Source organism: Elephas maximus, chromosome 6, assembly GCF_024166365.1.
Source record: "Elephas maximus indicus isolate mEleMax1 chromosome 6, mEleMax1 primary haplotype, whole genome shotgun sequence".
In the NCBI taxonomy this organism is placed as follows: domain Eukaryota; kingdom Metazoa; phylum Chordata; class Mammalia; order Proboscidea; family Elephantidae; genus Elephas; species Elephas maximus.
In genome coordinates, this window is record NC_064824.1 from 115,669,467 (window position 1) to 115,684,978 (window position 15,512).

The 15,512-nt window shown below is 39.2% G+C and overlaps 1 long non-coding RNA gene across 2 annotated transcripts in view; it reads right to left on the reverse strand.

Annotated features, from left to right (window-relative positions):
* Positions 1 to 15,512, reverse strand: part of LOC126078079 (uncharacterized) — a 470,413-nt gene that overhangs the window by 71,355 nt on the left and 383,546 nt on the right. The gene's annotated exons all lie outside the window — the stretch shown is intronic.

The window sequence follows — 15,512 nt, forward strand, 5'->3', positions numbered from 1 at the left end:
TGGACACCTTGGTTGCTTCCAGCTTTTTGCTATTGTAAACAGAGCTGCAATAAACATGGGTGTGCATATATCTGTTTGTGTGAAGGCTCTTGTATCTCTAGGGTATATTCCCAGGAGTGGGATTTCTGGGTTGTATGGTAGTTCTATTTCTAACTGTTTAAGATAATGCCAGATAGATTTCCAAAGTGGTTGTACCATTTTACATTCCCACCAGCAGTGTATAAGAGTTCCAGTCTCTCCGCAGCCTCTCCAACATTTATTATTTTGTGTTTTTTGGATTAATGCCAGCCTTGTTGGAGTGAGATGGAATCTCATCATGGTTTTAATTTGCATTTCTCTAATGGCTAATGATCGAGAGCATTTTCTCATGTATCTGTTGGCTGCCTGAATATCTTCTTTAGTGAAATGTGTGTTCATATCCTTTGCCCACTTCTTGATTGGGTTGTTTGTCTTTTTGTGGTTGAGTTTTGACAGAATCATGTAGATTTTAGAGATCAGGCGCTGGTCGGAGATGTCATAGCTGAAAATTCTTTCCCAGTCTGTAGGTGGTCTTTTTACTCTTTTGGTGAAGTCTTTAGATGAGCATAGGTGTTTGATTTTTAGGAGCTCCCAGTTATCTGGTTTCTCTTCATCATTTTTGGTAATGTTTTGTATTCTGTTTATGCCTTGTATTAGGGCTCCTAGGGTTGTCCCTATTTTTTCTTCCATGATCTTTATTATTTTAGTCTTTATGTTTAGGTCTTTGATCCACTTGGAGTTAGTTTTTGTGCATGGTGTGAGGTATGGGTCCTGTTTCATTCTTTTGCAAATGGATATCCAGTTATGCCAACACCATTTGTTAAAAAGACTATCTTTTCCCCAATTTACTGACACTGGTCCTTTGTCAAATATCAGCTGCTCATACGTGGATGGATTTATATCTGGGTTCTCAATTCTGTTGCATTGGTCTATGTGCCTGTTGTTGTACCAGTACCAGGCAGTTTTGACTACTGTGGCTGTATAATAGGTTCTGAAATCAGGTAGAGTGAGGCCTCCCACTTTCTTCTTCTTTTTCAGTAATGCTTTGTTTATCTGAGGCTTCTTTCCCTTCCATATGAAATTGGTGATTTGTTTGTTCATTCACTTTTGAATGAACAGAAGTATAATCCCATGCCTGTATTTCTACCTTTGACCAGAAACCACTGACACCTAAGCTGGTGGGGTTCCCTGTGCTTGTGGAGAGAGAAATCAGTCAAAAGGGATTTCAAATGTCCCCACCCTAATCCTCCTAACCCTCCAGCCATAGGTTGCCTGTATATATGCTCTCACTATCTTATACTATAGTTAATTTTGTGGTCTCCTTGAGCAAATTATGAAAAAAGGGGGCTTGGTGGAGTCTGTGTATAAAAAAATTAAATTTAGAAAGGTACCATTTTTGGGAGCTATAAGCAGTGTTTGGATTCTAGAGTCAAAAATAGAATTTGATCTTGGGGCCACGATGCCTTCTCCTACTTGTTTTAGAAGGAACACATTTTGTAAGCCTTAATGTTTCACATGCTAGGTAAGTACCTACCTCCTTTCCCAGGGAAAGCCCTAAGCCAGTGTAGCATGGTCACCACACTGAGGGTTCCAACGAATGTTAAAAATAAATAAATAAAAATTCTGTTTAGTAATATAAATTGGATATGTCTTTAAATAATGCCTTTCTCTAAACATTCATTTTCTAATAGCACAATATCCAAAAAGTTGCCACTCATTTTGGTGGAAATATGTAGCTTTTTGTCCAAACAGTTTCTCAGAGGAGGCCAAGCAGAAGGGATAGGAAAGTGTTCTCGTCTTCACTTTATGCTGGAGGAAAGATCAAGATTGTGTTGTTGTTGTTAGGTGCCATTGAGTCAGTTCCAACTCAGAGTAACCCAGTGTACAACAGAAAGAAACACTGTCCAGTCCTGTGCCAGTCTCGCAACCATTGTTATACTTGTGCCCATTGTTGCAGCCACTGTGTCAATCTATCTCCTTGAGGGTCTTCCTCTTTTTCACTGACCCTCTATTTTACCAAGCATGATGTCCTTCTCTAGGGGCTGTTCCCTACTGATAACATGTCTAAAGTATATGAGATGAAGTCTCGCCATTCTTGCTTCCAAGGAGCACTCTGGCTGTACTTCTTCCAAGACAGACTTGTTCATTCTTCTGGCAGTCCATGGTATATTCAATATTCTTCACCAACACTACAATTCAAAGGCATCAATCCTTCTTTAAACTTTCTCATTCATTGTCTAGCTTTTGCACATATATGAGGGAATTGAAAATACCAGGGCTTGGGTCAGGCTGCACTTGGGAGGGGAGTTTCTCAGCCTAGCCCAGCACTGATGTTATTTAAGATAGAATAACCCAGAGTTTGACAAATAGATTGTGGACCATTGTTATTATACTCAGATCCAAGTCTTAGGAATGGGGGGTGGGAGGAAGTGGTAGTTATGAGGAACAAGGGAGCTTCCCTTGAAGGAAATGGATATTCCTTTACATGCACCACTGTTTTGCTTGTTTGTTTTACTTTCCTTGTACCACTGCTTCCTTGGGAAAACACTTCTGTAGCCCATTCAGGGAGACCTAGCTTCCTCAAGGACAGTTTGGCATCCAAGAATTAGGACCAGGGCAGCCACAGTGAAGAGAGGCCAGGCCATAATGGTCTGGTAGTTATTTCATGAGCTGAAGTCTCATTCTTGCCACATCCCCATCCCCTATTGAGGAAAGAAAATCAATTCTTCACTGAAACACTAATGGACTCTTCTGCTAAGATTCATTTAAATAAAAGTTTTGAGCATGTATCAGAAAGCAAACCAAAGCTGATTTCTAGCAAACGCTCCATGCTTACTTCAAGACTCTAAACAATATAATGCTGTCAGAGAATGACTCTTCGGGTGCCCCCCCCTTTTTTCTTTTGCTCAAAAGTATCTCAAGCTCCATTACAGTTGTTTTGGGGGAAGGAGAGTGGGGTCATATTTTACTCGGTGTCCTCTGGAAATATCTGATCATCCATGACCAAGGAATGGAATTAAAACGTACATCATCTAAATTTTATGAAGGATATGCATCCCCCACTATCTATTGTCTCAATCTAGATACATGCCGAGTCCTGTTGGCAGAGATCTGTTTGTATTTTATATCCCATGAAACCAGGGAAAGCCATTCTATCCATCCCCCTGCCTTCAAGTAAGAGAGAGAGAGTGAGCAAGAAAGCAAGAGCAAGAGCGAGGGAGAGAGAGAGAGAGACCGATACAATGGACGAGCTCAAAAAAGGATCTAGCACCATATATCCACCCAAAGCAGGTACCCAGAGCAGATCTGGGTTGAAAGCAATTGTTCCACTTAAAAGCCATCTCATTTTCTCATTCTCTCATTTCCTGAAGTGCCTTCACTTCTATGATTAACACTTCCCATGGCTGCTCCTAACCATGTTTACAATACTATTCAGAAGGACAGTTTAATTACACCTGCTTACTGCCCTTTCCTCCCACCTCTATTCTTTCGACAGCACTCTATCTACCATGACACCAGTGAGCAGGAACTACTTGAGCAGAAACTAGCTTATCTTCAATTCTTGTTGAAAAGATGACCAAGTGGCCCAGACAGTCACTTAACATCTAAGATACTCTTGTCTCCCATGTATCCTCATTTCACCCATCTAATCTTACTTCCCTGCTCTCCTGCTCCAACTCTATATTGTAGCCAGCACCTCCCTCCTCCCTAGTACCCCACTCCAAATCAGTCCTTAAATAGGTCTTCCCGTATTCAATGCCCCTCTTTTTATTGTGGTAAAATATACACAACGTAAAATCTGCCATTTTAACCATTCTCAAGGTACAATCCAGTGGCATTAATTTCACTCACTATGTTCTGCGGCTATTATCAGTATTTCATCACCCCAAACAGAAACTCTGTACCCATCAAGCAATAGTTCTCTCTCCCCCCAGCCCATGATAACCACTAACCTACTTTCCATCTCTATACATTTGTCTATTCTAGATATTTCATATAAATGGTTATCATACAATGTTTGTCCTTTTGTGACTGGCTTATTTCACTCAGCGTAATGTTTTCTAGGTTCATCCATGTCATAGCAGGTATTAGAACTCCATTACTTTTTATGGAAGAAAAATATTCTATTATATGGATATACCACATTTTGTTTATTCATTTATCTGTTGAGGGACACGTGGGTTGTTTCCATGTTTTGGCTACTGTAAATAATGCTGCAATAAACATTGGTGTACACATATTTGAATTTCTGTTTTCAAGTCTTTTGGGATATATAGCTAGGATTGGAATTGCTGGGTCATATGGTAATTCTATGTTTAACTTTTTGAGGACCTGCCAAGCTGTTTTTCACATGGCCATCTTTAAAAGATGACTTCACTGTCCTTTTTATTTTCATGTCAAAAGCCCTCACATCAATTTAGGCCCAACTCAATGCTCCTTTGCTCTCTGAAGCTTTTCAGAACTGTCTTTCCTCAAAAAGAATTCTCTCTCTGAGCTCTTCCACCACTCGTAGTTTATAATAATCACCACTTAATCACCTACAGCGTCATCTTAAAAGAAAAAAAAAAAAAAAACATTGCCATCCTTCGATTCTGACTCATAGCAACCCTATAAGACAAAGTAGGCTGCCTCATAGGTTTTCCAAGGCTGTAATCCTTACGATAAGGAGATAGCCACATCATCCTACCATGGAGCAGCTTGTGGGTTTGAACCACCGAACTTTAGGTTAGCAGCCAAGTGCTTAACACTAAGCCACCAAAAAAAAAAAAAAAAAAGCCATCAGCCTCACCTTATTACCTGTTATATGCTTGTAACTAACCCTGCCTTCTTAACCCCATCACAAGCTCCATGAGGGCAAGGGATAAAGCCTGGCTCACATCTAAAATGCACAGCACCTAGGTCACCCTGAGCTCTTGACAGCTGAGCAATCAATCCACCTTAAATGAGTTGCCTATTTTCTTGCTCAGGGAATGGCTCAAAAGACTCATGGAGTTAATGTCACTTTGGACCAGGTTGGTTAAAACACTGGTGTGAGACCACTGATTACCTTTGTCACAGGATGGTCTTCTGAAGTTGACTGAGTGACCAAGTCACTCCTAAGGCACACCCCCAGCCCCACCCCCCAGGCAGTCCAGGTAGTAGGGTCACAGACACTTGGAAGGTCACATTGAGAGAAGCCATAGCCAGTGACATCTGCCAGTTCAGAATGTTGTAGATAAACTGGACTAGCAAGGAAAAAACTGACAGATGATATGGTGAAATGGGCACCCTACTAACTGGAGAAGAAGTATTAAAAATTGGTACAGACATTTGGAAGGACATTTGCAATATCAAAATTAAACATACAAATAGCTTTCACTGCTCCAAAGTGCATGTCTCAGTGTCTTTCCGTTTGGGGAGTTTCTACTGACATATCTTCCAGCTCACCAATTCTTTTCTTGGCAATGTACAGTCTACTGATGAGCCCATCAAAGGTATTCAATTCTGTTACAATGTTTTTTATTTCTAGTGTTTCCTTTGGGTTCTTAAGAGTTTCCATCTCTGCTAGCATTATCTATCTGTTCTTTTATGTTGTCCACTTCTATCAAAGCTCTTAGCGTATTAACCATCGTTCTTATTGTTGTTATGTGCCATTGAGTTGGCTCCGTCTCATAGCGACCCTATGTATATTAATCACAAAAACCCAAACCAAACCCATTGCCATCAAGTCAATTCTGACTCATAAAGACCCTATAGGACAGAGTAGAACTTCCCCATAGATTTTCCAGGGAGCACCTGGTGGATTCGAACTGCTGACTTTCCAGTTAACAGCCACAGCACTTAACCACCACACCACTAGTGTTTCCATATTAACCATAAACCAAAAACCAAACCCACTGCTATCGAGTTAATTCCGACTCATAGAGACCCTATAGGACAAAGTAGAACTACCCCATGGTGCTTCCAAGGAGTGCCTGGTGGATTTGAACTGCCAACCTTTTTGATTAGCAGCCATAGCACTTAACCACTACAGCCAGGGTTTCCATATTAACCATAAAAAAAAAAAAAAAATTGTTATTTTAAATTCCTGATCTGATAATTTTAAAAATCTCTGCCATATCTGAGTCTGGTTCTGATGTTTGCTTAATCTCTCCAAACTGTGTTTGTTGTAGTTTAAAAAGTGGTAGTGTGTACCCTCTGAATTCTGTGAGCTCTGGCCTAACTCATTGGAGAAGAGAGTGAGGGCGGCCACCTCGCTTCTCTGCTGCTAACTACTCTTTTCTCTCACTGCACAAGAAGCCTGGCTTTCTATCCCTTCCTGACAATTGTTCCCCTTTTTCGCTCTCAGTTTTCCCATTTCTTAATGTGCAGTCATAAGAATTAAATACATCATATAGCTATTTCATTGTACTCCCCAGAAGCAGGTTGGAATTCATGTGATTGCCTGTATTTTAAATATTTTTGTTACAAATAAATATGCACATTGTGAATACTATGATAATAATAATAATAAAAAAGGAAATACAGAATCCTTAGATAGGGACTTGGGATGGTTAATTTTATGTGTCAGCTTGGCTAGGCTATGGTTCCCAGTGGTTTGGCCAAACACGAGCCTAGTTGCTGTTGTAGAGTAGTTAAAAAAAAAAAATTTTTTTTTTTTTTAGAGTAGTTACATGTGATTAAATCGATTGGTCTTGGGTAGAACAGATTACCTAATGTATGTAATGACTTCATATCCAATGTAATGTAATCACTTTTCATAATGCAATTTAAAATACTGTAATCTATCTATCGGTTGAGGTCATACCACTGTAGGATAGATCCTAAACCTAATTGCTTCTGAGTTATAAAAAGACAAGAATAGACTCCAAACAACAACAAAAAAACCTGTTGCCATCAAGTTGATTCTGACTCATATTGACCCTATAGGGCAGAGTGGAACTGCCCTGTAGGGTTTCCAAGAAGTGGCTGATAGATTTGAACTGCTGACCTTTTGGTTAGCAGCCATAGCTCTTAATTGCTGCACCACTAGGTCTCCAGAATAGGTACAGAGACGTAGAAATGGGGGAAGACAGATAGCATGTGAGGACCCATCTATAAGGATTACTGGCAGATACTAGGTTCATGGAAGGAATTGACATGGTTAAGACCCTGATTTAGACATTCAGCCTCCAGAACTGTGAGAAAATAAATTTCTGTTCTTGAAAGCCACCCACTTGCAGTATTTCTGTTAGGCAGCACCAGGAAACTAAGACAGGACTGAATATAGATGAGGTGGAATGGAGGAAAAGGAGTAGAGTATGCAAGAAAAGAATGAGAGGCCAAATGGGTGAAGGAAAGTCAGTTGGATCATCCTTTTGAAACAGGAAGTTTTGGATAAAAAGTAGCTGCGCTGGCCTCATGTACTTATAAGACAGACTTTTATGTTCCAAACTCATGAAGCCAGAATCAAAGCTGTTTTGGCTAAAATTTTAGAGTTAAATTGAAAACAAAGAATGTTAACCATTCCAAGGGTTTGGGAAGAAATGCGAGTCAGTCTCGATGTCCCAGGCTCTGTCCTCAAGGAGAGCTTGGACTGCTTCTGAGGTAGGTCAGCAGAGAGATGACTGCAGTAATAGTGACTGACATTTACCGACTTATTATGTTTGGAAACCCTGGTGGCATAGTGGTTAAGCGCTATGGCTGCTAACCAAAAGGTCGGCAGTTCAAATCCACCAGGCGCTCCTTGGAAACTCTATGGGACAGTTCTACTCTGTCCTATAGGGTTGCTATGAGTTGGGATTGACTCAATGGCAACGGGTTAGTTAGTTATTATGCTTAGGTGAAAGTTTACAGCTCAAGTAAATTTATCATACCAAAATTTATACACATATTGTTACGTGACACTAGTCGCAATCCCTATAATGTATCAGCACACTCCCCCTTTCCACCCTGGATTTCCCATATGCATTCAACCAGCTCCTATCCCTTTCTGCCTTCTTATTCTGCCTCCAGACAGGAGCCATCCATTTAGTCTCGTGTATCTACTTGAACTAAGAAGCACACACTTTGAGTATCATTTTATGTTTTATAGTCCAGTCTATGTCTGAAGAGTTGGCTTTGGGAATGGTTTTAGTTCTGGATTAACAGACAGTCTGGGGCCCATGTCTTTGGAGTTCTTCTAGTCTCAGTCTTTCTATGTGAATTTTTGTTCTGTGCCACACTTTTCTCCTGCTCCATCAGGGACTCTCTGTTGTGTTTCCTGTGAAGGCAGTCATTGGTGGTAGCCAGGCACCATCTAGTTCTTCTGTTCTCAGACTGATGGAGTCTCTGGTTCATGTGTCCCCTTTTGTCTCTTGGGCTAGTACTTTCCTTGTGTCTTTGGTGTTCTTCATTCTCCTTTGCTCCAGGTGGGTTGGGACCAGTTGATGTATCTTAGATGGATGCTCACCAAAGTGGGATGCAGAGCGTTTTCTTAATAAACTTTGTTATGCCAATTGATCTATATGTCCCCTGAAGCCATGGTTCCCAGACTTCTGCCCCTGCCACTCTGTCCCTTGAAGTGTTTGGTTGTGTTCAGAAAACTTCTTAGCTTTTGGTTCAGTCCGGTTGTGCCGACTTCCCCTGTATTGTGTGTTGTTCTTCCCTTCATCTAAGATAAGTCTTGTCTACCATCTAGTTAGTGAATTCTCCTCTCCCTTCCTCCCCACCCTCATAACCATCAAAGAATGTTTTCTTCTGTGCTTAAACCTTTTCTTGCAATCTTATAATAGTGGTCTCATACAATATTTGTCCTTTTTGTAACTGATTAATTTCACTCAGGATAATGCCTTCCAGATTCATCCATGTTGTGAGATGTTTTGTGGATTCATCATTGTTCTTTATCATTGTGTAGCATTCCATTGTGTGTATATACCATAACTTGTTTATCCATTCATCTGTTGACGGGCACCTAGAATGTTCCCATCTTTTTGCTATTGCAAATAGTGCTGCAATGAACATGGGTTTGCATATATCTACTCGTATGACAGCTCTTATTTCTCTAGCATATATTCCAAGGAGTGGAACTGCTGAATCATATGGTATTTCTAACTTTTTAAGGAAGTGCCAAATGGAATTCCAATGTGGTTGTACCATTTTACATTCCCACCAGCTGTGTATTACTGTTCCAGTCTCTCCACAACCTCTTCAACCTTTCTTAGTTTGTGTTTTTTGGATTAATGCTAACCTTGCTGGGGTGAGATTGTACTCCTTGTAGTTTTGATCTGCATTTCTCTAATGGCTAATGGGAAACCCTAGAGGTGTAGTGGTTAAGAGCTACAGTTGCTAACCAAAAGGTTGGCAGTTCGAATCCACCAGGCACTCCTTGGAAACCCTACAGGGCAGTTTTACTCTGTTCTACAGGGTTGCTATGAGTCAAAATCAACATGAAGGCAACAGGTTTGGCTTTTTTTTTTTTTTGGTTTAATGGGTAGTGATCATGAGAATGTCTTCTTTGGTGAAGTACCTGTTCCTATCCTTTGCCCATTTTTAAATTGGGTTATTTGGGTTTTTGTTGTTGAGGTTTCGCAGTATTTTGTAGATTTTAGAGATTAGACCCTGATTGGATATGTCATAGCCAAATATTTTTTCCCAGTCTGTACGTTGTTTTTTTACTCTTTTGGTGAAGTCTTTTGATGAGCGTTAAGTGTTTGACTTTTAGGAGCTCCCAGTTATCTAGTTTCCCTTCTGGTGTCTGTACATCGTTATTAATGTTTTGTATTCTATTTATATCATGTATTAGGTCTCCTACCATTGTCTCTATTTTTTTCCCATGATCTTTAACATCTTAGATTTTATATTTAGGTCTTTGATCCATTTTGAGTTACTTTTTGTACATGATGTGAGGTATAAGTCTTGTTTCTTTTTTTTTTTTTTTTTACAGATAGATGTCCAGTTATGCCAGCATCATTTGTTAAAGAGACTGTCTTTTCCCCATGTACCGTACTTTGGGCCTTTGTCAAATATCAGCCACTCATAGGTGGGTGAAATTATGCCTGGATTTTCAATTCTGTTCCATTGGTCTACGAATCTGCTGTTATACCAGTACCAAGCTGTTTTGACTAACATGACAGTATAATAGGTTCTAAAATCAGGTAGTGTGAGGCTTTCCACTTTGTTGTTCTTCTTCAGTAATGCTTTACTTATCTGTGGCCTCTTCCCTTTCCATATGAAGTTGGTGATTTGTTTCTCCATCTTGTTAAATATATTCTTGGAATTTGGATCGAGATTGCATTGTATCTGTAGATCACTTTGGGTAGAACTGACATTTTCACAACATTGAGTTTTCCTATCTACAAGCAGAATATGTTTTTCCACTTATGTAGGTCTCTTTTGATTTCTTGCAGTAGTGTCTTATAGTTTTCTTTGTATAGGTCTTTTATGTCTCCAGTTAGATTTATTCCTAAGTATTTTATCCTCTTGGCGGGGGGCTGTTGTAAATGGTATTGATTTGGTAATTTCCTCTTTGAAGTTCTCTTTGTTGGTGTAAAGGAAGCCAACTAATCTTTGTATGTTTTTCTTGTATCCTGATACTTTGCTGAAATTTTCTATTAGTTCCAGTAGTTTTCTTGTAGATTCTTTGGAGTTTTCTGTGTATAAGATCATGTCATCTGCAAATAGGGGTACTTTTACTTCTTCCTTGCCAATTTGGATGCCCTTTATTTCTTTTTCTTAACTTACTGCTCTGGCTAGGACCTCCAGCACAATATTGAATAAGAGTGGTGATAAAGGGCATCTTTGTCTGGTTACTGTTTTCAAGGGGAATGCTTTCAGACTCTCTCCATTTAGGATGATGTTGGCTGTTGGCTTTGTACAAATGCCCTTTATTATGTTGGGGAATTTGCTTCCATTCCTATTTTGCTGAGCACTTTTACCACGAATGGTGTTGGGCTTTGTCAAATGCCTTTTCTGCATCAATTGATAAGATCATGTGGTTCTTAACTTTTGTTTTACTTATGTGATGGATTACATTGATTGTTTTTCTAACGTTACACCATTCCTGCATACCTGGTATGAAATCCACTTGGTCATGGTGAATTTTTTTTTTTTTTGGTATGTTGTTGAATTATTGGCTAGAATTTTGTTGAGGATCTTTGTGTCTATGTTCATGAGGGATATGGTCTGTAATTTTCTTGTGGTGTCATTACATGGTTTTGGTATTAGCGTTATGCTGGCTTCATAGAATGAGTTTGGGAGTATTCCATCGTTTTCTATGCTTTGAAATACCTTTAGTAGTAGTGGTGTTAACTTTTTGAAAGTTTGGTAGAATTGTCCAGTGAAACTATCAGGGCCAGGCCTTTTTATTGTTGGGAGGTTTTTTGTTTTTTTAACTGTGCTTTAGGTGAAAGCTTACAGCTCAAGTTAGTTTCTCATACAAAAATTTATACACACATTGTTATGTGACCCTAGTTGTAATCCCTATAATGTGACAGCACACTCTTCCTTTCCACCCTGGATTTCCCCTGTCCGCTCAACCAGCTTCTATCCCTTTTTAATCCTTCTCATCTCTCTTCATTTTAGTTTTATAGCCCGGTCTAATCTTTGTCAGAAGAGTTGACTTTGGTATGGTTTTAGTTCTGGGTTAACAGACAATCCAGGGGCCATGTCATCTGGGGTTCCTCCAGTATCAGTCAGACCATTAAGTCTGGTCTTTCTACGTGAATTTTAGCTCTGCACCACACTTTTCTCCTACTCCTTCAGGACCCCTCTGTTGTGTTCCCTGTGAGGGTGGCCATTGGTAGTAGCCAGGCACCATCTAGTTCTTCTGTTTTCAGGCTGATGGAGTCTTTGGTTGATGTGGCCCCTTTTGTCTCTTGGGATAATATTTTCCATGTGTCTTTGGTGTTCTTCATTCTCCTTTGCTCCAGGTTGGTTGGGACCAATTGATGCATCTTAGATGGCCTCTCGCTAGCTTTTAAGATCCTAGATGCCACTGACCAAAGTGGGATGCAAAACATTTTCTTAATAAACTTTGTTATGCCAGTTGACCTAGATGTCCCCTAAAACCATGGTCCCCAGACTCTTGTCTCTGCTACTCTGTCCCTCGAAGCGTTTGTGTTTAGTAAACATCTTAGCTTTTGGTTTAGTCCAGTTGCGCTGACTTCCCCCTGTATTGTGTGCTGTCCTTCCCTTCATCTAAGATAATTCTTATCTGCTATGTAGTTAGTGTACTCTGTTGGGAGTTTTTAAATTACCTCTTCAATCTCTTCTTTTTTTATAGGTGTACTTAGTTTTTCTACCTCGATTTGCGTTAGTTCAGGTAGGTAGTGTGTTTCTAGAAACTTGTCCATTTCCTCTAAGTTTTCAAATTTGTTGTAGTACAATTTTTCATAGTATTCTGTTGTGATTCTTTTAATTTCAGTTGGGTCTATTGTGATATCTCCTATCTCATTTCTTATTCGGGTTATTTGCTTCCTCTTCTGTTTTTCTTTTGTCAGTTTTCTTTTGGCCAGTGGTTTATCAATTTTGTTGATCTTTTCAAAGAACCAGCTTTTGGTCTTGTTAACTCGATTGTTTTCCTATTCTCTATTTCATCTATTTATTCTCTAAATTTTACTATTTCCCTTCTTCTGATGCCCATGGGTTCTTTTGCTGCTCTCTTTCTATTTGTTCGAGTTGTAGGGTTAGTGTTTTGATTTTGGCCCTTTCTTCTTTTTGGATGCGTGCATTTATTGCTATCAATTGACCTCTAAGCACTGCTTTTGTTGTGTCCCAAAGGTTCTGGTTGGATGTGTTTTCATTCCTATTTGATTCTGTGAATTTCTTTATTCTAGCCTTGATTTCTTCTATAACTCATTAGTTTTTGAGCAAGGTGTTGCTCATTTTCCATATATTTGATTTTTTTCCTTGCTTTTTCTGTTATTGATTTCTATTTTTATGGCTTTATGGTCAGAAAAGATGCTTCGTAATATTTCCATGCTTTGGATTCTGTTAAAGCTTGCTTTGTGGCCTAATATATGGTCTATTCCGGAGAATGTTCCATGTGCATTGGAAAAGAAAGTATTCTTGTCTACGAGATCAAGTTGGTTGATTGTGGCATTTAGATCCTCCATGTCCTTATTGAGCTTCTTTCTGGGTGTTCTATCCTTCACCGAAAGTGGTGTGTTGAAGTCTCCTACTATTATTGTGGAGCTGTCTATTTCTCTTTTCAATGATGTTAGAGTTCATTTTATGTATTTTGGAGCCCTGTTGTTGGATGCATATTTATTATGGTTATATCCTCCTCATGTATTGACCCTTTAAATCATTATATAGTGTCCTTCCTTATCCTTTGTGGTGGATTTTTCTTTAAAGTCCATTTTGTCAGAGGTTAATATTGCCACTCCTGCTCTTTTTTGATTGTTGTTTGCTTGATATATTTTTTCCATCCTTTGAGTTTTAGTTTGTTTGTGTCATTGAATCTAAGGTGCCTCTCTTGTAGGCAGCATATAGATGGACAGTGTTTTTTTTTTTAATCCATTCTGCCACTCTTTGTCTCTTTATTGGTGCATTTAGTCCATTTATATTCAGTGTAATTATTGATAGGTATGAGTTTAGAGCTGTCATTTTAATGTATTTTTGTGTGTGTGTGTTGTTGACAGTTTCTTTGTTCCACTTAATCTTCTGTGCTGAGTCATTTTTCTCTGTGTATTTTCTTTTCATCTTTTTCATTGTTGATTTTGTATTTGCTGGGTCTTTACGTTTTTCTTTCGATGTGTGGAATTGTTAGTTTCCTTTATGGTTACCTTAATATTTACCTCTATTTTTCTAAGTTTAAACAAACCTTTTGTTTCTTGACAGCACCTTGACTTCCTCTCCATATGAAAATTCTATGACTACATTGTTTAGTCCCTCTTTTTTGTTTTATTGTTGTCATCTTTTACATACTGATGTCTCTGTTTCCCTATTTTCAGTGTTTTAGCTTTGATTTCTTTTTGAGACTTCCCTATCAGGGTTGATATCTGGTTGTTCTGTCCTGTGTTCTGGTCTTGTGTTGTTACCTGATGTTATTGATTCCCTAACCAGAGGACTCCCTTTAGTATTTCTTGTAATTTTCATTTTGTTTTTACAAATTCCTTTAAGTTCTGTTTGTTTGGAAATGCCCTAATTTCACCATCATATTTGAGACACAGTAATGCTGGATATATAATTCTTGGCTGGCCATTTCTTTTTTCCTTCAACGCTTGGTATATGTCATACCATCACCTTCTTGCCTGCATGGTTTCTGCTGAGTAGTTAGAGTTTGGTCTTATTGACTCACGTTCTTAAATGACTTTTCATTTATCCCACACTGCTCCTAAAATTCTGTGTTTATCTTTGGTTTTGGCAGGTTTGATTATGTCTTGGTAACTTTCTTTTGGGATCTACCCTACATGGGTTTTGATGAGCTTCTTAGATAGATATCTTCTCGTCTTTCGTGATATCAGGGGAGTTTTCTGCCAACAAATCCTCAACAATTCTCTTTGTATTTTCTATTATCCTCCCCTGTTCTTGTACTCCAGTCACTTGTAGGTTATTCCTCTTGATAGAATCCCACGTTAATTCTTAGGGTTTCTTCATTTTTTAAAATTCTTTTATCTGATTTTCCCTCAAATAAATTGGTGTCAAGTGCTTTATCTTCAATCTCACTAATTCTGACTTCCATTGCCTCAATTCTGCTCCTCTGACCTTCTACTGAGTTGTCTAATTTGGAAATTTTATTGTTAATCTTTTGGATTTCTGTTTGATGTCTCTCTATGGATTCTTGCAGCCTGTTAAATTTGTCATTATGCTCTTGTATAACCTTCTTAATTTCCTTTGTTGCTTTTTCTGTGTGTTCCTTGGCTTGGTCTGTGTTTTGTCTGATCTCCTTCCTGATATCTTGAAAACTTTGTGTACTAATCTTTCGAATTCTACCTCTGGTAATTCCAAGACTTTATCTTCCTCCAGGATGTTTCTTGGTTCTTTGTTTTGGTTGCTTTCTGAAGCCATCATGGTCTGCCTCTTTACATGATTTGATATTGACTGGAGCCATCAATAAGTTATTATATTTATTTATTTTACATCTGTTTACTGTGTCCTACCTTCTTGTTTTGATATGCCCAAATAGGCTGGTCACATGACATACTTTAATTATTGGCATCTTTGAAGCTCTCATATCCTGGCACCAGGCTGTCAGAGGTACTAGGTATGTGAGCCCAGGAGTCAGTTTACTTTTCCTTTGTGGATTTGGCTCAGGTGTCCAGGTCATCAGCTCTCACCTAGAGTCCTAAACAGGCAGGGCTATGTAGGGGTGATTGCAGCAGGCACAAGTATCTGGCTGCAGTAGGGGGTATGTGCTGAGGAAGGTAGGGGGCTGATGGCTGCCCCAAGTGCCTGGGTGGGAGGCATGTCCCTATTCCCTAGAGCATGTAGGTGGATGGGTTTTTCAGCCAGACTTTGGACACCCATTGCTGTTGGCTGTAAGGACTGGGAGGCACCACTTATACTCCAACCCTTATCTTGGGTGGCTAGGTGGAATGGGTGGAGTCACCCAT